This window comes from Vollenhovia emeryi, unplaced genomic scaffold, assembly GCF_000949405.1.
Source record: "Vollenhovia emeryi isolate VEMERY1.0 unplaced genomic scaffold, V.emery_V1.0 DF939240.1, whole genome shotgun sequence".
Classification (NCBI taxonomy): Eukaryota; Metazoa; Arthropoda; class Insecta; order Hymenoptera; family Formicidae; genus Vollenhovia; species Vollenhovia emeryi.
This window is the reverse complement of record NW_011967126.1, coordinates 483972-506179: the sequence shown is the minus strand read 5'-3', so window position 1 is coordinate 506179 and position 22208 is coordinate 483972.

The window sequence follows — 22208 nt, the reverse complement described above, 5'->3', positions numbered from 1 at the left end:
CGATGTACAACTTTGCTGTTGCGACTCGTATCAGTGAGTGACATATTATTTTTTATTTTAAAGTGACGTTGCGCATACAATTACTTCTCTCTCTCCCTCTCTCTCTCTCTCTCTCTCTCTCTCTCTCTCTCTCTCTCTCTCTCTCTCTCTCTCTCTCTCTCTCTCTCTCTCTCTTCGCGTGTGTACAAATTCTTAAAAATATACAAAGCTTGACCACAAACAGCGCACGCGAAGTGCTAGTATTTCTAAATTGTAAACCTTCATTTACTCTGAACCTAAAAGAGAAGTGAAGCACATCGCGCTTCGAGAAAATCAATCGGTCAATTATTAGAGAATAAAATAATATTCGCAACCTCTGAGTGCTCGTAAGAGCTTGGCCCCCCTTTTCGCCCTTGCGTAGCATCAAACGAGCTTAATTTCCATTTGATTTCCTCGTCAAATGTTCAGCAATCAACATATTATCGTAGTTATATTTTAAGGTAGGGTGGGAAGAATCCTACGGTGTGCCCCGTAAAAAATCGATGCGTACCTCAAAGCAGATTGTCGTCGCGACGCCTGAACCGTTCTCGTTAATCATCGCATTTACTTCTTTCTCATACCATCCACGAACAACTTTACTTTTCACGTAAACTATTCATATCCGGCGGATAAATGGCCACAAGCGTATACAAAAAAAGATTTTCAGATCCAATGCTATTACACTTCGATCTATCATGTGATAAAATAAGATCGATACGCGCGACAATTGCATTTATTGTTAAGAAAGGAATGTTATAATCTTAATGAAAAATTCTTAAATGTGGAATTAAATAATGTTGGCGCGCGCGTTGCAACGCATGAGAAGGTTCATTCTAAACGCAAGAGCATACAAAGAAGAAAAGAATATTCCTCTTTTGAAAATATGTTTTGTTTCAACGTGAAAAATCTCGAAATGAGATTATGCGGGGTTAAAGGAAGGATAACTTACTCCAATGAAGAGAAAAGTATATGCTTATTATTTAAGAATAATTTTCTTGAATGGAAAGGAAACGACGTTGGATAGAAAATAACTTTATTATCAAAATAATTATGTGTTTTCTTGAAATGACAATCATAGTATTTAAATAAGACTGTAAATATTGTTGGAAGGTAAGATTATTAAATGCTCCTGAGAAGATTATAGATCGTTGCGTGCACTGGTAAAGAAATATCTTAATCCAAAAAAAGTTACTTTAGTCAAGAAAATTATTCATTAGGTAGCTTCGAATAGCTTATTAACTTAATTTAAAAAATAACAAATTAAAACATACATTTCTTTAATTTAAGTATTTATTAAATATCAAACAGTAGATATTTTCAAATTAAAAAATTTACTTTAATTCTATAAAATGTTTACTGAGATATAAATTTTATAACGAAGAAAATTGGATTTCTTATTTGACAAAAACAATGATTTCATTTAATAAATCGTATTCTCTATCTCATAAAATCTTTATTTGAATGTAGAAAATGTAACGATTTAAATTAATTTATTTAATACAATACACAGATTTACTTTAAATTTGATATTTTTATTTAAATTAAATAAATATTTACTTCTGTAAAAAAAGTTAATTTTAAGTAAATCCATTTACTTAGTTAAAAAAAATTTTGTCAGTGTACTTATACATACACAAAATAATAAACGCGTAAATTTGAGCATATAAAAGTTAATCTAACACTTTTTTTCTAGTGTAAAATTCGAGAAAGGGGAATACTGTTTTATTTTCTACCGTTCAACACTGCGATAAGCTTAAATACGTCAAGGGTACTTGTTGTCGTGTCATCGAAGATCCTTTCCGAAAGGATAATTTTAAGTACGCTGTAATTTCGCCTCGTTATGGCAGTCGACGAGGACAAGTGTTCTCGCACGGCGTATCTCTCGCCCTTGCGACGCGCAGGTGCGTCATTTCTTTTTCTTCCTATCGCGAAACAATACGTGCGAGTCGTTAGAGACAATTATGTTGCTTCGTTACGTAAAATGAGTCGCTCGGCAAATTTTCGCTGCAAATTACACGCTCGCAATTATGTGACAGCGGGATGATGGAACGGCCGGTGTGAAACGTCACATCATTTCATTGTTGCGAAGTGTATTAACCGATCTATCACTTTGAGAGGCGCGTACTACAACGCGCGTCTCAGCATGCCGGTAAGGTGGAACCGTTTACGTATTCCTTGCGCGTAGGCAACTGACTGCGTAATCTTACAATCAGGTGTATCGGATTACGGCGGGGCTTACGTGTCGCGCAGGGCGGGCTTTGAGGGAAGAAGGTCAAGCTTTTCTCGGGATTCCGAAAGAAAATTTTTCATGCTTCGTTTTGCCCGCGCACTCGCGTCAGTTTGCGGGATTTTAAACGGGATCTCACACGAAGATGTCGAGAAGTCGTTTGATTATCTGCTCTACACCCAGAAAAAAGTTTCCTTAAATTCAAACAAATTTTTTTTTAATTTCGACCTTACGAGACTTTTGTTTAACTTCGAAGAAATTATTGCTTTGCCTTAGCCGATATTTTATTTGATCGAGACTGGAATATCTAAGAGAATTCGTATCTATTTCCACGAATCTTTCAGTAAATGTTTTAGTGGAGGCAAATAAAAATTTAGTAGACTCGAAGAAACGTGATTTTAAAGTTTCTCATTTGTGTAACATTATAAATAATTCTTTTTCTGGGTGTACTTTCCATTTATTTGAATTCGCAATTCTGTATCTTACACTATAGTGAAAATGTTAAAAGTGAATAGTTTCATCTCTTTCTAATCGTCTCCTTAATAAGAGACAAAGCTACTCGCTTGTAGCATTTTTATTGTATTGGAAGCTACAGAATTGACCTCTAGATGTTGGAAATCAAATGATAATTAAGGGGATGCTGGAGCGACGGCAAATACCGACCTGTAGTGTGACACAGCTATCTTCGAATTGGCTTTGCAGATTGAAAAATCCTTTCGTACACTTAAGGTGTGTGCAAAAATACAGTCGCAGGCCGGTTAGTTTAAGACTGAAAACGAAGAAAAATTATAAAATATTTCTCAGTGTCGCACGTGAAACTGTCAGTTCAAACAAACTTTCGTTTGTATACAACAAAATTATACAACCTATTTGCACAAATCCAAAGCAGTCTGCAATTCAGATTAGATCAAAGAATAATATCGAATCAGTAAAAGTAAGATTGAAAGTCTAATAAAAAAGATTACTGAAGAACTTTGTTTTATGTAAAAACGCGTATCTTTACACCCGAAGTGTAGCTACAGCATGATAAACTACAGGTGCCAGATCTGCAACAGATAGCGCTGCAATGTGTTAGACAAGGATATATGCTCGTATCTCCTGAACATCTCTGCGTTCTCGTCTCTTTTATGTTGCGTATGTATACGTGTGTTTCCAACACACCTTTACGTCCTGGGTTGAATAACACAATAGGACGTTAAATTATATTATCGACGATTTCAAGGTTCAGCCACAGCCAGTCCAGAATCCCGTTAATTCAACAAATGGAAAAAAAATTTGTCCCGAACGTTTTGTCACAACTTCTCAGAGCCTTCATCAGGCGAATTCACATAATAGAATAAATTAAATACGACAGTTAATTAAGAGAGATGATTACGTGAAATTATGATGGAAAGAGCAAAGATTAAAAATTAATACGAGTCAGGACAAAACAACGAGAAACCACATCGCAGCTGAAGATAAACGCAATAAATATAAAACGTACTAGAGAGCGAACAAAATAAGTTAAAGAGTATTAAAATATGTACAAAAAGTTGACAACGTAAAAAGATTGGAATAAATGGCAGGTCCCAAAGTGGTCAGTTGGTAAAAAGATGTCCATGATAAATTTCTCGTTAGGAAGCGGGAAGTGTATCGAGACAATTAGTAAAACGATCATAGTCAAGAAAATTGATTCTGCAAAGCTAATTCAAATATAATGATGTTCGTGGCAACTCGGGAAGACCGAAGAGACAGTGAGGGAAACGTATTGCGAGGAAGAGAATGAATTTCAACAATATTCTGTTTTAAAGAAATGCATACACGGAAAGAATTTTTTCCTTAAATTTATCCTGAAAATCACGTAATCGTGGGACAACGTGCCATTTCGAAGAATTTTACGAAGGTCTTCTGAAATTTTACCATACATTCTACTAATAATTATACTTAATACACATTTTACTAGTAGAATGTGCGGTAAAATTTCAAAAAATTGTCATAATATTCTTCACAACGCCACGTTGTCCCACGATTACATAATTTTCCGGGTAAATTTTAAAACAAAATTCTTTCCGCGTAGTAGGTATAACATTTTAAGAACATATACACAGTGTTTGACGCATCTACAATATATAAAATATTATTTTTAATAACGTTTTCTGCCTCTACCTCGCAAAAAATGCTGCTTTTTCACGTTAACCATTGTTATCGTCGTCGGAAGCGGATGAAATCGGCGAGATAGAAGTACGCGCTGCCTGCGCGCCGCGAAAATTCCGAGTCGGACAAATCCGTGTCAGTGGCGGAGCTGCAGGAGTTGCCGGCAGCGCCTACCGGGGGCTGTTTAAGCGCGGTAAATGAATTATTCGCGTCTGGCTTTTAATGGGGAGTCATTACGCGCGAATGTGTCGCGTTTCACGTGCGTATTTTATTTCATCGTATCCGCAATTATGCAGTAATAACAATTAATCGAAAACAATTGTTCCGGGTCTCGGACGATTTTACGTAGCGTATGAGTGAGCTGGATACCTGGCTTGAATTGCTAACGTTAATTGGTATCTCAATTTATCATGGCGGACGAGATACGACCAGCAAGGACCAATGAAAAACGATAACGACAAATATTTTTGAATTAATATACTGAGTTATTCGTGGCACCGGAATATATTATTCCGTGGACGAACGGTTCGAATGACGTCGCAAATCTGATTCGGCTTTGAATTTTTTTCAAATTGAAAGTGTTCCCGTATGTTTGATATTTTAACTTCGTAATAGGTAAAAGAGATCATAAAATATTTGATTCGGCGAGCAGAAAAAAAATTATATTTCGAAATTTTATCTCGTGAAATTTGCAACAAAGATATAAGGTTCACGGCAAAATAATTTGAAAGATCGATGCTATAAGCTTAGATCTCTTCTGAACGAACTGTTTCCAGGCGGCTTTGAACCGTCAATTACATTAACCATATCAACTCAATGCGAATCGAACACGATCGAACACGCGATTGAATATTCCCTCTCGACCGAGCAACGAGACGAAACTCGCCGGGAGATTATTTTAATTCCATTCATGCGTTAAATGGTTACAATAATAACTTTCACGAGACACTAACTGTGCAGAAATTGTTGTCGCATTAATAGGGAAGAGAAAAAATTAGATGATTATCACAGTTCATTGTCACAAAGTTAGTTGTTTTCAGAAAATGCATTCGTATTTACCGCGTCCATTATTTACAGTGTTACATTTGTTTCTAAACTTTAGTGCATCTTGATAATGGGAGTAAAATTTATATTTATTGTTAAATGAAAATACTTTTGTACTTAATCTCAAAACATGTTCACAGAGAAGAAATATGTCAAACTATAAATAAACTATAAATAAAAACTATACATTGTTGTATACAGATAACACAAGAGGAGGACTTGCTAAGTTCGATCCCGTTTTGCCCGTACATTTCTATATATGTATAATAGATAGAGGACAGTCCCTTATTACGAGATAGGCTCCTAATATGAGACAGCAGGTTTTCCACGTCCAAATTCAATCACAAATCTTTCCGCAACGATTACAGGATCTAACAATGCATTTTCTTTGGCATGCAAATCCAAAGTTATCGAAAAAAAAATCTTATCGGGCTACTACTAGAATAATTAGTATCTTATAATAAATATAGAGAAAAGTCCCCTATTAGGAGACAAGTTCTTAATACGAGATAGCAGAGTCTCTGCTAAATTAATAGGCATCGTCTGTTGGTTCTGCTATGAATTTATTGCACTTGGAGTGAAATTTGTTTAGTGGAAAATTTATTGTTAGATCGTATAACCGTTGCGAAGAAAGATTTGTGATTGAATTTGGACTGGATAATGGAGGACTCTCCTCTATTATATTCTTCTGTTCCGTTACGTAAGCAACAAAACGATACGGGAAATTACATTATATCCGATAGCAATTGCGTGCAGTAAGTAGCCACAATGGTATCGAGCTTCACTCAGATCGCATTTCCATAAATTGGAAACCCATAGCGTCGTGAGACCGCGCGTGTTAAAGAAAACGCTGGAAAAATACAATAAACCGCCGTGCCGCTGCCTCACTATGACTAACTGCGCTTTTATGTTCGTTGGATTTGGCCGCTGGCCGCGGGAAAGTTACTCGGAGAGACTCTCAGTTCCGCAAAATCGCGCGGTCTTTTTCAATCTGTTTGCCGCAACGAATACTATTTCACCTAAAAATCAAATAGTAAAATTAAGTGACTTAATGACCTGTCAATGATCCAATTGCAAATCAAATATTCAAAATGCTTGACAGGTGTAAAAAAAATTAATGTTGAACTCTTCAATTGTTTCTCTCACTATTTTTCGCACTATTTGCTGGATTATTCTTTTTATTTTTGCTTTTATTCTGTTATTTTTACTTAATTATAAACTTTTCTTCACATATTTTTGACACTAAACTTTCTGTGATATCGCAGTATTCCTGTATTTATACATTTCACCTAATTAATGAATTAATTAATCGGAACGAAAGTATAACAAACGACGTATTACGAGGACGCGTCCGAGAACACACGGACGACAATACTGTCAGAAACAATACGCATCCCACATCGCGAATAAACAATAGATATGTCCATTGTAATGGACGTCAGGGCTGAAGGGGTTTAAGATCTGCATTGTACCAGGGCGAGCGTTTTGCGTTTCCCATTGCCTCGTATCTCGCGCCCGCTGGGTAATAACTAGTGTCCCCCCGGGATTTACAATCGCCTCTCGCAAAAATGTTCGTCTGCGAGGACCCCGTGGCCTCGAGTGCGGTGTAACAACGTTCATTACACAGGCGACGCAATAACGGAAGGAAACCGAGGTGCGTCGCGCAGTATTGCACGCTCGGTGGACGCCGCAATTGCTAAACTGCGATGGGGAATTGCAACCGGCAATATAGCGATCTCTCTCTCTCTCTCTCTCTCTCTCGCTCTTCGGCATCCTTTGGTCATGTAAATCCGCCTATCTACTAATGCTGAGAGAATATAGACACTACGATATCGTCGTGTTGCATTGTTCAGGAACGGCGCATTCGGTTTCTCCGCGAAACCTGGCGACGTGGATCGCGATCACTGGCTGCAGCCGCCGACGTCTTCGTGTGCGAAAGTACACCTTGTGCTCGCTGCGTCCGATTTGACTGATTATTCCCGCGAGTTCTAAAATTCGTAAATCCTCACGGCGGGGGGGGGGGGGGGGTGCGTCGAGAGAGAGGGGGAAACCGCTGACCAAAATCTTGTACACCAATGCCCACTAATGCCCAATGGGCATTACTTTATCTTATTATTTTATTTTATCTTGTTTATCTTATTTTATCTTATTTTATCTTATTTTATCTTATTTTATCTTATTTTATCTTAATTTATCTTATTTATCTTGTTTATCTTGTTTTGTCTTATTTTATCTTTATAATGCCCCAGCAAGACCTAATGCCCGAACTAATGCCCAAAAATGCCTAGTAATGCCCAGTAATGTCGCAAGTCTATACACCACAATGCCCTCAGAGGTTTCCCCTTCGGTCGAGAGAGAGTAAGAGTTCGTTATGTTGACCGGGAATTACAGTAGTTGGATATTGAAGGGAAGCGAGAGATAATTATTAATATTCCGCGATGCGCAGTGTACACCACGTAATGTTCGCGAGTCCGACGTAACGCGTAAGATTACGTTAATACGTTAATGTGCGAGCTGTAGTCGAGGGGAATCGAGGGAACCTTAAAGTAAAATTTCGTCAAGCGAGACAAGACGTCGTGATTTCACAGGATGTTGCAAGAAAGCCGGGCATTTCGAAAATATTTCCGTAATACGGGGACGTTTCCGCGCGGAGGTCGGAGATGCCTTTGGCAATCGACCGAATTGTAACAGATCGGTGGCTCCTTTCTCGATACCAAGTTTTTCAATTTGTAGAACACTGATCGATTGAAGTAGGTCGTAGCTTTCGGCTGGTATGCTTATGGTTTGTTCGGCTCGCCTGAAAATATTCGCTCGAGGAAATTGCATCTCTCTTCGAGGCGTCTTCACTAGCTGCTGCATAGTATTCAGAATTCGTGGAGCTCCGCTTTCATCGATACTTCCAGCCGTCTGTAATCCTCCGAGATCTCGCGCTGTCTCTTATCATATTTTACACATTTAGCTTTTTATTTCTCGCACCGTTCGCACCAGCTTATCTTTCGCACGTATTTCGGCACAGTCGATGTAAGAGATCGCGGATAATATTATTGTATAATTAAATTATTTGGGTATTATATTTTATTAGAAAAAAAAACGTTATCTTCTCTACAAAAGTAATGATATTATCAAATGGCGCCAACTAAAATGAATATTTATATAAACTAGATACTTAATTATTTTTGATATTAAAATGTTACGACCAAACAGTCGAACATAAAATTTTATCGGAAGAAATTGAGGAAATAATAATATAACGAGACAAATTTTTAATACTCATTTAATAAAAGTATAATGCAAACAAATTTAATACAAATAAATATTTTATTAAAAGATGGCCTTTTCTAATTCAATTGTTGGATACATATCGGTCTTGATTCACGACATTATTGTTTATTAAAAAAACTTGGCGCTGCTAAACCCAATGTTAATTGCGCTCTTCCTCCTTCCTTAGATAAAATTTTATGTTCGATTGTTCGGATATAACATTTTAATACAAAAAATAATTAAGTATCTGGTTTGTATAAATATTTATTTTAGTTGGCGCCATTTGATAATGTCATTACTTTTGTAGAGAAGATAAAAATGTGTTTTTTTTCTAATAAAATATAATATCCAAATAATTTAATTATACATATAATGCTTGATCGGAAGGCGCTTGTACTTGGCGTCTTTTTTTACCTTTTTTTAAAGAGGTTATTTTTTTAAGGTGATACCACAAATTTTGTAGTAATATAAGAGATCGCGGATAATATAATGTATTATACATAGAACGTACAGCGTATACTAATAAAGTGGACCGGTATGATATCAATCAAACAAGCGAGAGTGTCTTTAGGTCCGAGCGAGATGTCGGTAGCCCAATTGTAATCCAAACTGTGAATTCATATATTTCATATATTTTTATTCAAGTTTCGCTACGCTGTAAAAGAGCACGTAAAGTTGCGTAAATAATAAGTGTGAAAATTGCAATAATATGCAATTTTTTAAGGACCTACACTGGCCAATGTTTTTTATTTAACACACATCTCTTGATACCTTCACTCATGTTTAAGAATTAACGATCAACTTCAATTGACTTTACACTTTTCAACCAAAGAGTGCAATCATTTTTTTACTAATATCTTACTAACATAGCGACATTGGCCAAACGAACGATATGAGAATTGAGATCATTAACAATTGTGTGAACAGATTACTCGAAAAGAGTCCAAATCTGGGACCGAAACGTCGTTTTTTTTTTCAAATAAATACATTGGCCAATGTAGGTCGTTTAAAAATTACATATTATTGCGATATTAAATCTATTTGTGAGTTATGTAACAATTACGTTATTAATAACGGAAATGTATGGATTCACGTACTTTTATTGTTGTGTTAATTTGCTCGACAAATAATTATTTATAACGAGAAATCACAGTACAAGCAAGTAGCTTACTTAATACGTAAGTTAATCATTTTATCTACGCGATATAAATTCGCCAACGTATGTAAATATAATCGTACGCGTTGTACAATAATTTAGCAAACGGTCTTAATATTGTCCATTATGATTGCGATTTTAAATGAAATTGTTTCACAGCGTAAACACGTGGCCGCAGGTTTCGAATAACTTGATTGAAGAAAGAAATGAAAACATCATTAATCTTCTCGGTTGTACCGAAGGCTTAAAAAGCTAGAATTCCGCCACCTCGCTGATATGTTCGATAAACCGCGCAAAAATCCGACGGAGAGCGAGGGAAAAAAGCCGGCCGTGCCGAAAAAACAATTCCGCGCAGCGTGTAGTCGCGTTGAATGGGAGTCGAACATAATTGCTTTTCAAATATGTAATACTTGTCGGTCGTTTAGCCGACGTTCTATTTGGCGAAAATGTCGAGAAGTTCGGCAGCGCGATACTTGTTACGAATAATCTGAATTCGGGGATACACTCGGTATAGCAAATGCTGCTCCATTGTAGAAAAGTTTGGAGACTAAACTCCAGTTCGCGGTAATACTTGTTGTAAAACACGATTATGGTATCGCGGTAGGTTTCCGTCTCTTGTAGCTCTGTGAAAAGAAAATACGAAATTTTTATGTCATCTCGATTCTCTTGTAGCCTAAAGTTTTCGCACGTTGAAGCCTCATTTATGCTCGCTTGTACCGCGGTATTTCATTTGTTAGAGCCTGAATGTATCGCAGATCTGTAAATCACTATCAGATTGACGTGTGTGCACACGGTTTTGAAACTTCCATTTGACAACGAAATCCTTGACGGACGCAAGCGTTTAATTTGAAAATTACATTAAACTTGTTGTTGCGACAATTGCTTTAAAATATAAAGAAAAGTCGAATTAGAGAAATTCGATAATTTGAAATTTCAGTCGAAATCTCTGAGCGAAAGACTGCAAATACTTTTTTAGAGTAAATACATTTTGTTTCTTTACTCAGACTTCGTCACGATAGTGCAAATATAATTTATGTGAATTTGTTTTGCATAATGCCGCTTTGATGCGACATTGTTCCTCTCTTTCCTTTTTAGTTGTCCTGTTGCATTCATACACGGAGACACTTTTCTCTTAAAGTGTATCCCGAAAATCATGTGAACCTGAGACAACGTGACATTTTGAACAACTTTGTGAGAGTTCTTTGACATTTTACTACACATTTTACTTGTAATAAAATCACCAGTATAATAAAATGTGTGGTAAAATTGAAAAAAACTCAAAAAATTTGAATTTACCTTGAAAATCATGTAATAAGAATTTTATGAACATTTTTTTGCAATTTTACCATACATTCTACTAGTAAAATGTATTCTAAGTATAATTACTAGTAGAATGTGTGGTAAAATTTCAAATACTTTTCATAAAATTCTTATTACATGATTTTCAAGGTAAGTTCAAATTTTATGTGAGTTTTTCAAATTTCACCAGACGTTTTACCAGTAAAATGTATTCTAAGTATAATTACTCTAATAAAATGTATGGTGACATTTCAAAGAACCCATAAAATTCTTGAAAATACCGTGTTGTCCCACGATTATATCATAAATTTTAAGAGAGAAATCTCTCCGCGTACGGTTTGAGTTTCCAATAGTTTTTAATACCGGATTCATCTAACTTGCACGATCATCGATACACTGGATGTAACTGACATTTTCTTCTAAATCTACCCCTATCGATTTGCCTCCGCTGATATTCCCGTTGAATTCGAACGTATCGGTGACGAAACGCCACACACCACGATATTGTCACGTTCGCGGCGGGTTTCTCGTAATTTTCCGCGATATGTTACCTCAAAAGCGACCGGTCATTTTGGTAATATTATACCGCGTATGCGTATCTACGTTATGCGAAGCCCTCGAATGTTCGAGGATTCCACCGAATCGAGCTTCCAATTTGCCTGCGGGATTCAGTGTGCTCTATTTACAGGACGGGCTCGAGTTCTGTTCCCCATTCGAGCTCTTTATCCCCGTTGCTCTTTTTTTTTATCAACCAAGCCGTCCTCTAATTTCTCGTTGATCGTAAGTTAATACTGTTTTGAAACCGTAGATCCCCTCTCCCCTCCTCCTGCCCCGACGATCGGTACGAAACCTGCCGCGCTGGATGCCGCGACGATTTTTCGTTTGTCGATATGTTTGCTATCGAGCTTCCATAATTCGCTGCGAGGAGGAATTTACGAATGCACGTGTGTACGCATTGTGCCGACGTTGCTTCCAAGCAAACTGCAATTTTCTTGCTCATTAGATTCTCATTAGTCTCTTCCGTTAGGTGAAACCGAGGGGGGAAAACGCTGACCAAAATCTTATACACCAATGCCCATTAATGCCCAGCATTATTTTATCTTATTTTATCTTATTTTATCTTTATAATGCCCCAGCAAGACCCAATGCCCAAACTAAGACCCAAGAATGCCTAGTAATGCCTAGTAATGCCCACACTGATAGAAAAAAAAGGTTGGATCAACTATAATCTCACTATATTTTATAGTGAATTTTGGCTCCAAACATATTTTTATAGTTTTATTAAACATGCAAAATATAGCAGAGTGAACACAAATTTATAGTCATTGTCACTATGACATAAATTAGCACAATCATATGAAATAGTTATGGTAAACTAAAAATAGATTTTTGTGCGGTTAACCGTACTATAAAATTAAGTTACTTGAAACACAGTGAAAAGTACGATAAAACATACGAAATAGTAGTAAACTGTACAATGTAATATTGAAGTAATATTCCCCGCTGTTTATTATAGATACATTGCGTTCACTATGTTCATTGGTTACATCACTTTGCACTCATAGAGAATAGCACAAGAAAGCCTCTTTCGAAGAAAAGATAAGATAATCTTATACGAATGCGTAAACTTATCCGTATTTATGACACCCTAAGTGGTTTTCTTCTTACGAGAAAGTCTTGTACCGCGCGTCCCTCTAGTGAGGACATTCCGAATCACTTCACTTTTGTTTACCGTGTGATTAGTAAGGCGGATGATGGAAATGTAGGTAAATTTACTATTATTGTGATTGCATTTACTATATAAAAATAATTAACTATTTCACTATTCATTACCTGGATATTTTAACAGAATAACAGTTAAAAGCTTATATTTTATAGTAAATTTTTTAAATAGTTGGCATCACTGTGTCTATATGGTTGCTATTACTAATATTATAGTAATAATTACTATAAAAATGATATTCCTGACTATAATTATTTTACTATGCAATTATAGTTCCAAATACTACATATTTTTCTATCTTATGCACAGAGAGAAAAAAATAGTTGCAGTTACCACAATCTCACTATAATTTATAGTAATTTTTGGACCCAACCATATTTCTATAATTCTTCCAACTACGTAAGTTATGGTTGACCTAACAATGTATTATAGTTCTCATAGACACAATATTGGTCCATGCAACTTATGATATGGTTGTCATAAACCAAAACGAGCTTTTAATTTGGTAAGGTGTACTATGAATATTGCAATAACAACCACAAGTAAAATTTCGAATAACTATATGTAACAGTAATTTCATTATATTCATTGGTTACATTATTTTGCACTCATCAAGAATAGTACGAGATAACATCTTTCAAAGAAAAGATAAGCAATCTTATACGAATGCGTAAACTTATCCGTATTTATAATACCCTAAGCGGTTTTTTACTTACGAGAGAGTCTTCTACCGCGCGTCCCTCTAGTGAAGACATTCCGAACCACTTAACTTTTGTTTACCATGCGAATAGTAAAGTGGATGATAGAAAGTATAGTTAAATTTACTATTATTGTACTTGCACCTACTATATAAAACTAGTTAATTTAGTTACTATTCACCATCTTAATATTTTACCAGAATAATGGTTAAAAGCTTCATAAATAATAGTAAAATTTTTATGCTGGTTGGCATCGCTATGACTATGTGGTTGTTATTACTAATATTATAGTGATAATTACTATAAAAATGATATTCCTGACTATAATTATTTTACTATGCAATTATAGTTGCAAATACTACGTACTTTTCTCTCTGTGTGTGTTTACGTAATTTATATCACCAAGGTGTTTTATACGTGACACATTAATTTTGCGTAATGCATTTTTAGCAGTGATGGGGATTTGAAAATTTCAAATAAACAGACAAAACCAGAATTGTTTTACAGTACGGCGTGTCATGTAATGCAATTATCCGTTGAGTATTGTTGTTAGAAAAATCCTATTACATATTTCTGTTTTTATCGATTCTGACGTTGCTCTCTTTTTCTTTCATTTTAAAAATTGCGGTGTGTTATCTGACAATGACCCACAATTGTAACTAGCGCTTCCCTGTTTAAAATAATAGATGGACTACGATCACATTACATTAGATTACATGCAGTTTCGATGTAAATTAATAAGGCTCTTATTTGCATTGAAATTGCATGCAATCTAATGTAATCTGATCATATTCTATCTAATATCTTAAACAAGGTTGCTCGGACATGTGGCGCGTATGATAAAATGTTGATAGAAAGAAAAATCGTATTTTCCGACTGCGAAAAGGACATTTTATTGTAGTTATTAAAACTGTGGTACGAAATTTGATGCACGAGAGATACAAGGGATACGCATTGACTTTTACAAAAATTATATTTATTTTAACGGCGATGAAAATATTCGTTTTTCGAATATCTGTATTTACATCAGTATATGTTATAACATAACGTGATTGTTCTAATTGCAATACGACGCTAATTCACATAACACGTAGCAATACGATATATTTCGTAGAAACGTGACAAAAGTTCTGTAAGAAAAGTTCAGATATAATTTGCAAACAATTTTAAGCGAATAAACGAATCGATATGAATCTAACGAAATAATTATAATACACCATTTTCGGTCACAACTGAATCTTCACAGCCCCCATTAATATAATTCTGCGTGAATTCCATATTTCCAAAAATTCACGTACTTGAATCGATACATATTTTAATTCTCGATGCCGCACATCCTTTTTAAAAGTCACCGTAAAAAGTTTCTCGCGAGGACTGTTTGAACCTGGACCTCCCGAATAATTTCCAAGTTTATTTCAGTGCCGCGAGTATATTTGTTGATAATCGATAAGTCGAGCTTTGGGATCTTTAAAACGCGCGTAGAATGATGCCTCACTTGGCCCGGCGAAGTTATTCGCCGGAGTCAAAAGCTGATAAATAACTCTGCCTATCTGGGACGCGTCTCGGTGAGTGATGGGGGAACTTGGCCGGCGGACGGAATCAAGGAGAATCGGCGCGGAAATCTACGGGCCAGTGGAGAACCCTCGGAAGGTGGCTGGTTGCCCCAGTCATGAAGGACCGTCGCGCGCTGGAAAACTCGATCCTCTCTTCGAAGTTGCGCGACTATGAGAGTCATCGGCCGAGATCCGGGGATCCGGGCATCCGTTCTACCACTTTGGCCCCGGTAACGGGGACACGTTTCTCCGTGCGAACGTGTACGTGCGATCCCCGTGAACTAAACTATTGGCCGTATATCGACGTGTCCCATTGCTCTTCCTCGAAAGTCCCTAATCTCGTGAATCACGCGATGGAATTCCTGCCCGAGGAAAACTTGCCCGTCCATCTCGGCATCCGGCGTCCCTCTCTCCCTCTATCTCGCCTACTTCCCCTTTTTCACGGTTAGCAGTGCCGACGTGACGTATCGCTTCAAGTCAGAGTCCCATGTCGTACGATTTTGCGCCTAAAGAATTGATACAGCGAATTAATACGGCGGTAAATCGCGCGCCCTCGAGGTTTTTAATGCCGAGTTTGTTTACGTAATCAAACGAATCAGCGAAACTAACTGTTAACTCTGGTCGACTCTCCATCTTTTTCTACACCCAGAAAAGAGATTTATTTAAGTTAAACAAATGAGATACGTTCAAAACATGTTTCTCTGAATCTACTAAATTTTTATTTACTTCTACCAAAACATTTGCTAGATTTGGAGAAATATATACGAATTCTCTTGGAGATTCCAGTCCCGGTTAAATAAAATTTTGATTAAGGTAAAAAAAAATCAGTTCTTTGAAATTAAATACAAGTCTAGTAAGGTTAAAGTTCTAAGAAAAATTGTTTGATTTCAAGGAAACGTTTTTTTCTGGGTGTATATTAATATCACAAATACGAAGTAATAAGGATACGTTATTATCTACAAGGAGAGAATTTTCTTTTAAAATTTATCCTGAAAATTATGTAATCGCGGGATAATATGGCATTTCAAGAAATTTCAAAAAGCTCTCATAAAATTCTTAATTCAAAATGCCACGTTGCCTCACGATCATATAATGTTCCGGATAAATTTTAAGAAAAAATTCTCCGGGGGATGTTGGAGTGATTCTGCACTTTCGCACCTTTTGCACTTAAAGCTGTCTGTTTCGTGGAAAGATTTGTGTAATACACAAATTGAATGGCACGTGTACAGATAATCGAAAGCAGCTTGCTATTACGGCTAAGTTAAAGAACAATATGACATCACTGAAACTAAGTTTGTAAGTCTAATAAAAAATAATAGTGAGCAACACACATACCACGTGTACTGTATGTATGTGTTGCTCACTATTATTTCTTATTAGACTTACAAACTTAGTTTCAGTGATGCCATATTGTTCTTTCATTTGGCCGGAATAGCGAGCTGATTTCTATCTGTACACGTAAGCCATTTAATTTGTATATTACACAAATGTTTTCGCGAACTGACAGTTTTTAGGTTAGAAAAGTGCAAAAGTGCAGCAACCACATAATCGTGGGACTTTGATACATAAATATGGCACTTTGAACAACTTTGCGGGAGTTTTTTAAAAATACCGTACATTTCCCTAATAATTATACACTTTACTAGTAGACTGTACGTAAAAATTTAAAAAAATTCTCATACAGTTCTTCAAAATGCCATGTTGTCCTACGATTACGTAATTTTCCAAGGTAAATTCGAATTTTATGAGATTTTTTTTAAATTTCACCATACGTTTTACTAGTAATTATACTTTTTACTAGTAGAATGTATGGCAAAATTTCAAAAAGTTCTCATAAAGTTCTTTAAAGCCCATGTTGTCCCATGATTGCGTGATTTTCAAGGTAAATAAAAGGAAATTCTCTCCGTGCATGGGTCATTACAAATGATGCTTCGACAAACTTTAATAATTGTGCTAAAACATCGCTTATGAGGCAAATATACTTTTCAAATCTTTTATCTTCAAAGTTTTTATCAGCTTTACAAAATTATAAAAGAGCATTTCAACTGTGATAACAGTGAATATGCAGCGAATCGATGCGAAGCGTATTTCGCTTTTTATTAGATAATTCAGCAGCTTTGGAGTCTTACATTCACACGGGCGGAAACGATCCGCCGTATAAAATACGGAGCGCACACGAACCGCGGGCAAGCAGATTGGCCCTGTTTGCAAAAGGAACACTTGTCAAATACAATATCCGATTTCGGCGGCGATAGAAAATGCATTCATCAGCAACTGCATTTTGTACCTTTGAATGCGCTTTTGCCGCCAGAAAGCGGCCGTCGTAGATTTTATATTCGCGACACGATTGGAAAAAAAAATAACGCGCACCCTTTTTTTCATTTTACGGTCTACGTCGGGTGATGCTATCGCCGGGATATGTGTATGAATGGTCCTATCTGTTGTTCTCTTGTGTTCGTTCTCGCGTGTGTGAATTATAAATGGGATGCGCCGTTTGTCAAGCGTACGTATTACACCTTGCGCAGTTTCATCGACACTTCGATATTCTACGGTGAACGAAGCGGCATTTGGTTGTTTCGCATAGAAAGATCCTTTTCGAAACGTGACTCGCAGGTTGCTATCAAAAACCCGTTTATTTACAGTAAACTAATTTGGTTGAAAAATATTCGATCGCACTATTGACTTTTATTCCCGACGATCGCGGAGGAACTCGTCGATTCTTGCGGTTGTCCTTTGAAATAGCAAGGAAATGAAGGTACACTTGTTAATGTTATCAGTTTAACGGCAGTTAATATCATTACGTTGGAAATTTGCCTCGCGACGTAAACAGTTACGATATCTTTTTGTCCGAGGGAGATCTGAGCAAGTTTTTGCCAGATTGTAAAACACATAACATTTAGTTCGCTTTATGCAAATTCGTTTGGCTAATATTTCCAGCATTAATATGTAACGCGTGCTGAATAAAAAGACAGAATAAATATAAAATAGCCGCAAAGCATTTGATTTAAAACGCGGCTCCGTCCCTCTCTCGCAACACGACGCGACGCAACAGAGCTACATTTTATCCCCGTTTGCGTGTTACGCGAAAACGTCGAAAATAATCCGCGATATTCTGAATTTAAATATTCCCATTATTGTGATAATGGCGCGGGAGATATAAAATCAGCTTACCATAAATTAAACAAATATACATGTTACAGGGCGGTTGATAAATCAGCAAATTCCGAAATTTTGCTCCGAAATTTTTGATAATATCCAGCCATATATTTAAAGAATATCGCGGCGAAGTCGTAGCCGCGACAGTGCCTGCGGGACTGTCACGTCGTGAATTTACGTGTCGCTCGCTTGGCCTCGGCGCAACAAATTATCTTCGCAATTAATTCGAATCGGGACGGCCGTGGCGCTCGTCGATTTACCGTTTAAAGTGCGATGGAGTGCGTTACGAGCGCGTGGAAAAACGCCCTTCGAATCGTCCGCTTGGTCCCTGATTCCACGACGTGGCGTTAATCCTGGCCTCAGAAACCGCGAGAAAATCCCCGAATAAGTCCGGCGAGAGGAAGAGTGGCGGAATGGTACAAGCGGGAAAATGTTTACAACAAGATATTCGGGATATCAAACGTTCCCCAGGAAACGCCAGCTAATAGTTGCATAACATCAATATTATTTTAATCAATTAGTTTCTCCCTGAATAATATGAATGTAATGTAACACGTAATGTAATGTAACACGTTTGCGTATAACAATTGTTGAGGAAATTATAATATTGATATTAGGTAGTTCTGTGTTTAGTAAGTTTGTACTAAAACGAAACGTTATACGGTCGATGCTTAGGCAAGAAGAACGCCGGGCAGAAGAAAGAGTCAAGGTGATACCGTTTAATATTTTTCATGAAACGTCATTTGATTTTTTGGTGACTGTATTTCTAATTTCTATGGCAAATCGCTCGTGCAATGCGAAACGCATAATATCTCGCAGATATTGTTTCACGAACTTGTGAAAATATATGCTTTAATGCGATGCCATAAATATTTGATTTTCATAACGTCAATATCCTGATTTTCCATCCGTAGAATAAACCTCAAAAATACAAATCTTGCGAAACGTTGAATATTGCACTTTATTCTACACTTTGTGTACGTGCAAATAATATTTTTTATCGTAATAATAATATTTTTGTTAAAAGGAACATTTTGCATCCATCACTGTCCATTGTTACCATATTTAAGTCCCGACATACAATTTTGAGTATCGGAAATAATCCAAATTATCGCAAACTATGTCAAACGGAATCTCTAAATTTCAAAATCGTAATTTGATCAATTTTCTGCTCAAAGTCATTATGCCATTTTGATGACATTTTGACTTCATCGTGACTTCTTATTCTGCTCGAGTATACGCGGGTTGCTGGAAAAGTTCTCGGAATAAATTACAGATGTGCCACCATAGTACACAAACGTTAAATAAAGGATTTCGTTCTTCTGCGACTCCGCATAAAGTTTCAATTCGTTCTATCAAATAGATATTTCTATCGAATGCCTTTGAATAGGCATATAATAGTATCAGTTTTGTTAATAAGGTCATTTTGTATCCATCATTATCCATTATTACCACATTTAAGTCCGAACATACAATTGTGAAGTTTCTAAATGTCAAAATCAGAACTCGCTCAATTTTCGTGATCAAAATATGCCTTTTTACCGTGACAGCCATTACGATGCCATTTCGATGTCATTTTGACTTCACGTGACTTCTTGTTCTGCTTGGCACATATTCTGACAATTATTGAGACGTCGCTGAACAAGCAAGGAGATTTATCGCAAAAATCTGCGCATTCAAATGACGTATCTCGGTGATTTTAACATTTGTAGTCCACATCTCGGCAGGAATAATTTATCTTCTTAACATTATTAGAAACGAAATCCCAGCCGACTGTTGATTGCCGCGTGACTCGCGACTGTCCCGAGGCGTATGAATGAGTTTCAGAAATGGGGGGACACTTGGCATAAATTCGGCAATTCGCTGGCGGGCGTGAATGTGCTCGATCGACACTCGCCGGCGAATTTATCGGCCTGATAAGGATAAGGAGCATATTGCAGACTCGACCCGATTCGAGTACTTGGAGGCGGATACCGCATGCGTGCATTCGCTGACCGCCGCATCAAAGCTTGATGCTGCCAGCGATGCAGGTGCATGCATCAGCATCTGTCAGCGCTCGGTAGCTTGCCGATAAAGTATCTCTCGATATCTCAGTACACGAATGTCTGCATCCGGCACGTTGCTCCGCGGCACGTGGCGATGCATGATAACCAAAGCCCAGATTTTGCGAGCTCAAATTTATTATACGAAAGAAATTTGTAGGAAATTCTGGGAAAATGGATTGAAACTTTGTTATGGGATAATACGCGAGTGCAATCTGTCATTTGTGATTTAGGTTTAGAACGGAAGTCCACGAATTTCACGGATACGGAAAATGTCGTGTATTTACAACGTACTTAAAACGACAATGAGAGTCGATTAACGTTTCATTAAAATATTGGCGTTTCTCGAGAGAATTCGTATTTGTCGAGGACGTAACAAAATTTCTCGAATGTTCTCCACTAACGAACAATTATTGGAGAACTGTAAGACGCGCTTTTGCGAGTAACCAACGATGCGCTTTATCATTATTACGTGTCGCGATCTCGTTGGCGACACGAATTACACGCGGAGAGAAGTTTCTTTTCAAATTCATCCTGAAAGTTACGGAGGAAAATCCCCCATTATGAGATAGGCTCCTAATACAAAATAGCGAGGTTTCAACGTCCAATTTCGCAAATCTTTTTCGCAACAATTACAGATTTTATTCTACGTGCAATAAATTCACGGTGCAACTAACAGACGATGCCTATTCGTTTAGCAGAAACTCAGCTATCCCATATTAGGAGTCTGTCTCATAATATAGGACTCTCCTTTATAATCGTGAGACAACATGGCATTTCGAAGAATTTTTATGAGGGTTTTTCGAAATTTTACAACAGTTTTTGGTTAAATTTCAAAAAATTCTCATAAAGTTGTTCGAAATGTTGTCCCACGACCACATGATAAATTTTAAGAGAAAATTCTCTCCGCGCACGTTTATGGCCGCGAGCGTAATCGTCAGATTTGAACACCGCAGTGTTTTAGATCCCAACGAAGATATAATTTTGCCATATCGCGTGACAATAACTTCTCTGTTTTCAATAAACTCTCTAGTCTGGTATGTTTATATTTTGAATTTTTATTAAAAAGTAACATTTACAGATATTGTGTAATATATTCTTGCATAATTATGGCCATCGTAATTTTGAATAAAAATTGTACATACACAGAGAGAATTTTCTCTTAAAATTTATCGCGAAAATTATGCGATCGTGGGACAACATGGTATTTCGAACAACTATGTGAGAGTTTGTTGAAATTTTCCTGTTGGGCGTATTGATATAAAGCAGAGATACAGTTAAACAAATGTGTTTAATATGAGATTACATACATATAGCGATAATGCTTTTAACGAACAGAACTGAAAGAAACCAACCAGGGGATGCTGGAGTGATTCTGCACTTTTGCACCTTTCTAACCTAAAAACTGTCAGTTCGCGGAAACATTTGTGCAATATACAAATTAAATGGCTTACGTATACAGATCGAAATCAGCTCGCTATTCCGGCCAAATGAAAGAACAATATGGCATCATTGAAATTAAGTTTGTAAGTCTAATAAGAAATAATAGTGAGCAACACATACATACAGTACATGTAGTATGTGTGTTGCTCACTATTATTTTTTATTAGACTTTCAAACTTAGTTTCAGTGATGCCATATTGTTCTTTAATTTAGCCGGAATAGCAAGCTGCTTTCGATCGTGTGTACACGTGCCATTTAATTTGTGTATTACACAAATCTTTCCACGAAACAGACAGTTTTAAGTGCAAAAGGTGCGAAGTGCAGAATCACTCCAGTATCCCACGATTACATAATTTTCAAGATAAATTTCGAAAGAAAATTCTATATAATATAATCAACAGCAGGACTTGAATTTCTTGGCCGTCGTCATTTCGAAGCCGCAGTCCTCGTCGATC